General features: G+C 56.5%; 1 long non-coding RNA gene across 3 annotated transcripts in view; it reads right to left on the bottom strand.

The window, feature by feature from the left end:
• The window catches only part of LOC116533149, a 35,783-nt gene extending 34,392 nt beyond the window's left edge, over window positions 1-1,391 (bottom strand). For all 3 annotated transcript variants that reach the window (XR_004261110.1, XR_004261111.1, XR_004261112.1), the window contains exons 1-2: window positions 1,243-1,391; window positions 238-366 (exon numbers count right to left, since the gene is read on the bottom strand). This is a non-coding gene — a long non-coding RNA (uncharacterized LOC116533149). The remainder of the gene's footprint in view (window positions 1-237; window positions 367-1,242) is intronic.
• Between the last annotated feature and the right edge of the window lie 5,362 nt (window positions 1,392-6,753).

The raw sequence follows: 6,753 nt of genomic DNA, 5'->3' as shown, positions 1-6,753 counted from the left end.
TATGTGGTCTGTGAGGTAGGTACGTGTGTTGTGTATGGGGTATGTGAGGTGGGTATGTATGTTGTGTGTGGTGGGTATGGGGTATGTGTGTGTGGTGTACGTGAGGTGAGCATAGCATGTGTGTAGTGTGTGAGAGGTGGGTATGATGTGTGTGGTGTGTATGGGGCATGTATGTGGTGTGTGTGAAATAGGCATGGTATGTGTGTGGTACATATACATACACACACACATGCGTACCTGTGCGCTGCAGATGACAGGCAGGCCGGCAGCCCGGGACACGCAGCGGTGACCAGCTCAGCCAAGGCAGGGCTCGGGGCAGGAGTGGCCAGGCCCCTGGCAGCTCAGGATCCTAGATGCACTAAGAGCCTAGGAGGAGAGAACAAGCTGTGTCACCATCTCCACCCAAGTTCATCATTAACATGAACCTCTAAGAAGCACTGAAACTGTTCCACTTCTGATTAGAACCAGAAACACTCCAGATGGGCTCGGCACAGCCAAGGGGCGGGGAACTGTCCTCAATGTTCTCCTTCATCGTCTGCAGCCATATCTACCACCAGCAGCCTTGCCAGGCAGTGCGTGCCTTCTGGAAGGGGCCTGGCCCAAAGGCAGGTCCCCCCCCCACCCCGCTCCCCCACCCTCGCCCCGTGCCCCCAACCCTGTGCCTGCAGCCCAGGAACAACGGGTTGTGGGGTCTTTTAATTGAAAGGTTTTTCTCTCTGGGCCTTATTACAAAGGAAAAGGGAAGGGAGCAAAGATCCAGGCTCAGGTTCTTCAGGGACAGCGAACCCAGAGGCGACCTCAATCCAGTTGCCGCCCAGCCAGCGCCAAGGGAGGATGGAGGAACGCACCAGCCACCAGCGGCCTATCCAGCCGGGCGGCAGGACCCGAGTGCCCCCCAACCCCCAGACAGAGCCTCTAGCCGGCAGCAGGTGGCCATTCGCTGCCAGGCTCCCCCACCCAACCCACGGATGCGGTATCCGCCGCCTAGTCCTCGCTGCACGCTCCCTCCACCGGTCGTGGGAGCAGGAAGTGGCCCGTAAGAGAGGAGTGGGGCCGCTGGCCCGCTCCCCTAGACCCCAGCAACAACCGTCCCGCAGCTCCGCCGAGTACACAAGGCAGCGCTCCGGGCCACTGGGGCCGCAACCTCCGGCCGCCTCCCACGCGTCCGGGTGCCTGCAGCGCCGCGGGAGACCCCAGGCTGCCACCGCCTGCGAGTCAGGCAGCCCGAGCCCCCCAGCTTACCTGGCCAGGGTGCGGGGCTGCTGCAGCTCGCTGCCGTCCCGCGGAGACGCCCCCGCTTCGTCAGCGAGGCTGCGCGGAGCCGCACAAACCTTCTGCAGCGGAGTCGCCGCAGGCGCGTCCCGGAAGCGGCGTACGGCAAGCGCGCAGGGCCGCCTCTACCCGGCGCACGCGCACTGACCTGAACCTGCGAGACGCGCGTCCCCCAACGGATGGCTTCGCCTCACCCTCTCCTGGGTCGCTGTGGCGACAAGGCGCGGCGGGAAGAGATGGAATATGAAGATGCCTCGGAGCCTGGCGTGCACGAGGCCCTGGCCCCTGGCCCCCGGCGCTGGGACAGTGGGCACGGCGGGCGGGTGCACCCGAAGCGGATGCGCCGGGCTGGTGTCCCTGACGCGGCTGGAGCTCAGACGCTGGAAGGCGTAGAGCCCTCAAACGCCCTGGGCCCTGGGGAGCATGCAGATTCCCGAGGCACGTCCTGGCCCTGCTGGCTGGGTAGCTGCAGGGGTCTAGTCCTGCGAGTAGAGCCGGTGAACACGAGGCTCCCACCGTGCCAAGGCCGCCGCACTACGCCCTGCTCACCTGACCCCCACCATCACCGCAGCCGTAAGAGGCTACCCTAGACCAAGGAACCCGCGGGGCTCGCAGCCTCAGAAAACCCCATCCGGCAGGAGAGGCTCCCTGCTGCCTCCCCACCGCAGCTACCCTAGACCCGTGCAAGGCGTCAAGTGTTCCCTACCGGTCCTCTCTAAGCACCCCGGCACCCCATTTCCTGGGGATAGACTGGCTTCCGTGGTACTCAAGCAGCTGGCCTCTGGGGGAGGGGCCCCAGGTATGAGAGGCAGGGCTCAAAATCTAGGCCCAACCTTCACAGGAACCCCCTCTGGAGAGCCCAGGGCAGTCCCGGATGCACAGCAGGCAGCAGGTGCACTAGGAGCATGCTTGACAAGGCACCCAATATTGCATCTGCGCAGAGAGGCAGCCCGCTGGAAAGTGGATGCAGTAGCCTGGGTGGCGGTGCTCCCCGCAGCCAGGAGTCCAGCCCAGTACCCACCCAGTCCGCCTCAGTCCTGCTCAGTTGAGTCATCCCCGCTCTGGGCCCTCTGGTCGCAGCCACAGAAAGAAGGCTTTGGGGCAACCGGGTGAGCTGGCCCTTGCGGGAGGATGTAACCGACTCCTGAGCCTGGACAGCCAGGCAGCCCCTCGACAGTAGCCCCACTCTCCAGCCCCTTCATTCCCCAATCCTCCCACCTGCTCCCCTGCCCCGGCACGTGCCTCTGCTGACTCTCATCTCTTTTTCTGCTCCCAGGCTCTCTGCTCACATGTCCTTGACTCTCCTCTGAGTCTCCCTCTTTCCAAGTCGCCTCCTCTCTACCTGACACATTCCCCCGAAGGCACCAGAGTACACAAGCTCAAGCCCCTGCACCTCACCTTTACTCCCAGACACGGGAGGGAGATGACATGAAGACCCAAACGCCGCTTGGCAAAAGATCTGGAGTATGCAGAGGGGCAGATCTGAGGCTGTGGAAGCTCTGGGGGTTCCCTGCAGGAGGCTGCATTTAAGCTGGTTCTTGAATGTGGCTCTGAGCTGAGACCTCTCCCTTGAGCTCCAGACCAGGAGCCAGCTGCCAGTGGGACCCCTCCATTTGGTGTCTTAAAGGAAGTTGCACTCTGGTGGTCTAACTCTGAACCCAGAAAATCCCCCCATCTCAGCCCTATTTCTTCTTAGTGAAATCACCATCGCATACCCAGTTCTGCACCAAACCCACATTTGAGAATGGGGGCTCCTGCCCTGCCTACCCTGCACTGTGAGCACTCTGGATGAGCCAGTGCCCAGGAGGAAAGAGCTCTGAATGCCAAGCCAACACATGTGAGGCTTAACTCCACCTCCAGCTCCCAGAGCTGTGGGTAGTGAAGGGCCCTAAACCAGTTTGCTAAAAGACCAGCCTGCCACTGTATGGTACATGGATGGCAGGGGCAGAGTATGGATTGAGAGACCAGAAGGTGGGCAGGGCTGGGGAGGTAGGGACATGGCTGTAGCGGTGGAGATGGGAGGACAGAGAGGACTCAAATGAACCAAGGAAGGGGTCAGGACGAGACACTCAGTATTGTACCAGATGTGTAGAGCGTGGCATGCCATTCATTGCTCAAGGAAAGAGAAGGAGAAAGAGCTATGGCATGGGAGGTTAGAGGTGAGCTGTTTCTTAAATGTCATTTGAAGTCTCCAGGGAGAGCCAGGCCTGCCAGTACCTTCACTGCTCCAGCCAGCCCTCAGGGCACCTGTGCTACCTGGCCCTCTGGGCTCTCCCTTCGTAGCTGTCAGCTGCAGTGGGGACAATTGCAGGTGACAGCTATGAAGAGCCTACAGGTAACCTTACAGGCAGTCCCCTGGAAAAATAGAAACAGGTCTGTTTTTCCAGGGGACCAATACGTGACCAAAGCCAAGAAGCTGATGGACAGCCTTCTGAACAAAACCTATTACCACCACCTGACCTTCCCAGCCACCAGCTCCTCACAGCTCATCTCAATCGAGATGGAGCTCTCCCTGGCCCAGCACATCAGCGTGGTAGGTGCAGAGGGCAGCAGTGGCTGACTCAGGTGAAGGGGCAGCTCATACCCAAGCCCTAAGCAATCATTGTCCAGAGGAATGAAATGACCAGAGTTGACTTAGACTTACCGATACATGGCAAGGAGATGGCAGGACAGTCCATGAAGCTTGTAGGTATCCAATATTTAATGAAGTCATGGTTTTGTTAACAAAGAAGAAATGAGGGTGGGAGCGGGATGGCCACTGGGTGGGCAGCCAATTGGCCTGCACAGACTCCGCTCAGCTGAGTCTCCAGAATGACCATCAGCTCCTCCTCATCATCCTCACAGCCCCACCTTATGCTGTCCTCCAGCTTGCTCAACAGGTGACCTTACAGGCTCCCAACTTGTCGGGGAAAAAGACTGGGGGAACCAATGGATACAGGCACCCAGGTGTAGGGGCAGGACCAGAGGCAATGCGGCGCCTACTGAGACAGGTAGGTGAGGGTCTGGACAGTGGGCGTGCCTGCTGCAGGCATGAAAAGGACTTGCAGATGGCGGCACTCCCAGGGACCAATGTCAGGGTCTCCATATGTGGATATGTGCAGAGGTGGGGGTGCTGAGGGAGGAGCTGTAGGGAATTTCTCTTCTCTCTACTGACTGAGTTGGAGATGTCAGAGGGAACCATGGCCCGTTGTCAACTAATGCAATGTCCCCACCCACAGGGTTAGAACCCCACCCCTGGAAGCAGTTCTGACGGGAGTATTGATATGGAGAGAGTGCAGGATCTGTGTCCAGAAGGGAGAAGGAGGTCACCAAGGAGGCTGACCCTGCTCTGGCCAGGTGGCTGCCTTCTGACACACCAGCCTCTCTGTAGCACAGTGGGCCCATACACACCCAGCCTGTCAAACTACAGCCCTCAAGAAGGCTTTGGCCAAATTAATGAGCAGCTCCCTCTCCCAGAAGGAAGCACAGCTGAAGTTTGGGGTGGGCAGTAGAGCTGTGTACACTCAGCTCCCTCCCTCCACAGTCAGACAGGAAGGAAGGGGGCCTTCAGCCAGGCTCACCCAGCTCGGGGTCTGAGTGTCAGTGTCTAGCCAAGGGCTTCTGGTTTAAGGAGGGAGCCCAGCTGCTGCCATGCTGCTGCCACCCTAGTGAGGGTGAAGGAGCAGGAGGCTCCGCTGCACTTCCAGGCTCAGGCTGCCTGGCCAGATCAGGTCTGTGGGCCCTGTAGGCTGGTAGAAGCCATCAGGAGGAGGAGGGGATGCAGCCGCCAGGCCCCACCCCTGCGAGTCGAGTTGCATTTCTGAAAGCTTGGGTATACAGTGAGTATTAGGCTGCGGGCTGCTGGGCCAGGAAGGAGTGTTTGCTTTTCAGGGGTTATCTACTGAATTGTTGAAGGAGAATTATAGGTACAACCAGCTTAGAGATGGACATTTTGAGACAGCAGGCAGAAATGGAATTTAGTGCAGGGGAAGGAAGCAGGCTTGTGAAAGCAGCCTTTTGGGGAGGCCAGAGTCCTGTGTCAATGACCTCAGCACGTTCAGCAGCTACTGGGGGAGCGCAGGACAGGATTGAAGCGCAGGAGAACTTTCTGGATGATAGAAATATTCTATATCTTGAAAGGAGGTGGGCTATATGATTAATGCATTTGTCAAAACTGATCAAAATGTACACTTCAGATCAAGGCATTTCACCGAATATAAATTTTATCTTAAAAACATTTTTTAAAAGACAGATGGGCCGCATGCAGTGGTGCACACCTGGAATCCCAGCCCTTTAGGAGGCTGAGGCAGGTAGATCACCTGAGAAGCTCGAGACCAGCCTGGCCAGCATGGTGAAATCCCGTCTCTACTGAAAATGCAACATTAGCCAGGCATGGTGGCACATGCCTGTAATCCCAGCTACTTGGGAGGCTGAGGCAGAACTGCTTGAACTCCAGGAGGCAGAGGTTACGGTGAGCTGAGATCACAACACTGCACTTGAGCCTGGGCCGAGGCTCCATCTCAAAAACAAAAGACACATGAAGGTTTTCAACTTTCATTAAAGGCAGAGTAGCTGGTTATCGATTAGCCTCCCCACAAGAACAGTTAGAAAAACTGGACAAAACTGTGCCTCCCCCGCACCCAAAAACAATTGTTGGAAGGTAATTGGAGACCTCGGCCAGGACTTGAGTGGCCAGGCCTAGAAGGTGACCCCGACAGTCTGTAGGGGGTTTCCCCACATTTGATGATTGGTAAACAGCATAGGGTTAAGGGGCTAAGAAACTGACTATGAAGGGATAGTTGAGGCTGGAAAGCCGAGCTGAATGTCTGGCACTCTCACAGGCCTGAAATGACATCATGAGAATTTGGGCCCCAGTAAAGAGATGAGACCTAGGTGGGGACACTGGAAGGGCCACCCCTAGGAGTCCAAATAAAGAGACCAGCTGACACAAAACCTAAAACCTGCTTTGAACCAGCTTAGTCCCAAACTAGATGACGGTGATCTGCCCTTACTCCGACTGCTTGCCATAAAGTCAAAGTAAATACTCTCTGGAGGCAGATACGAGTTTACTAGGCATGCCATCAGACCAGACTAAAGGAGAAAGGCCAAGAGAGAAAAAAGACAATGGAAACATACATAGATATGAGAGTCCTCAGGTAGAAACTTTAAAATAACTTTTATTATCATAGTAAATTTTAACTATTTTACCATTATTATTATTATTATTTTTTTTTGAGACAATCTCTGTCGCCTAGGCTGAAGTGCAGTGGCGCGATCCCAGCTCATTTCAACCTCAGCCTTCAGGGTTCAAGCAATTCTCCTGCCTCAGGGATCCCCCAACCTCAGCCTCCCAAAGTGCTGGGATTACAGGCATGAGCCACCACACCCGGCTGGTATTTTACAACAACTTAAATAATTTTTTTTTCTTTTCAGGTTGGTGCTTGGAGCATATTTACAGTCCCATGGTGGCTTATAAATCTCTGGGCCTTGGTGACAGTGCCC

This window comes from Sapajus apella, unplaced genomic scaffold (genome assembly GCF_009761245.1).
Source record: "Sapajus apella isolate SASKATOON/1434 unplaced genomic scaffold, GSC_monkey_1.0 scaffold80, whole genome shotgun sequence".
Classification (NCBI taxonomy): Eukaryota; Metazoa; Chordata; class Mammalia; order Primates; family Cebidae; genus Sapajus; species Sapajus apella.
The sequence above is the reverse complement of the archived record's forward strand: the minus strand, read 5'-3'. Positions and strand labels throughout refer to the sequence as shown.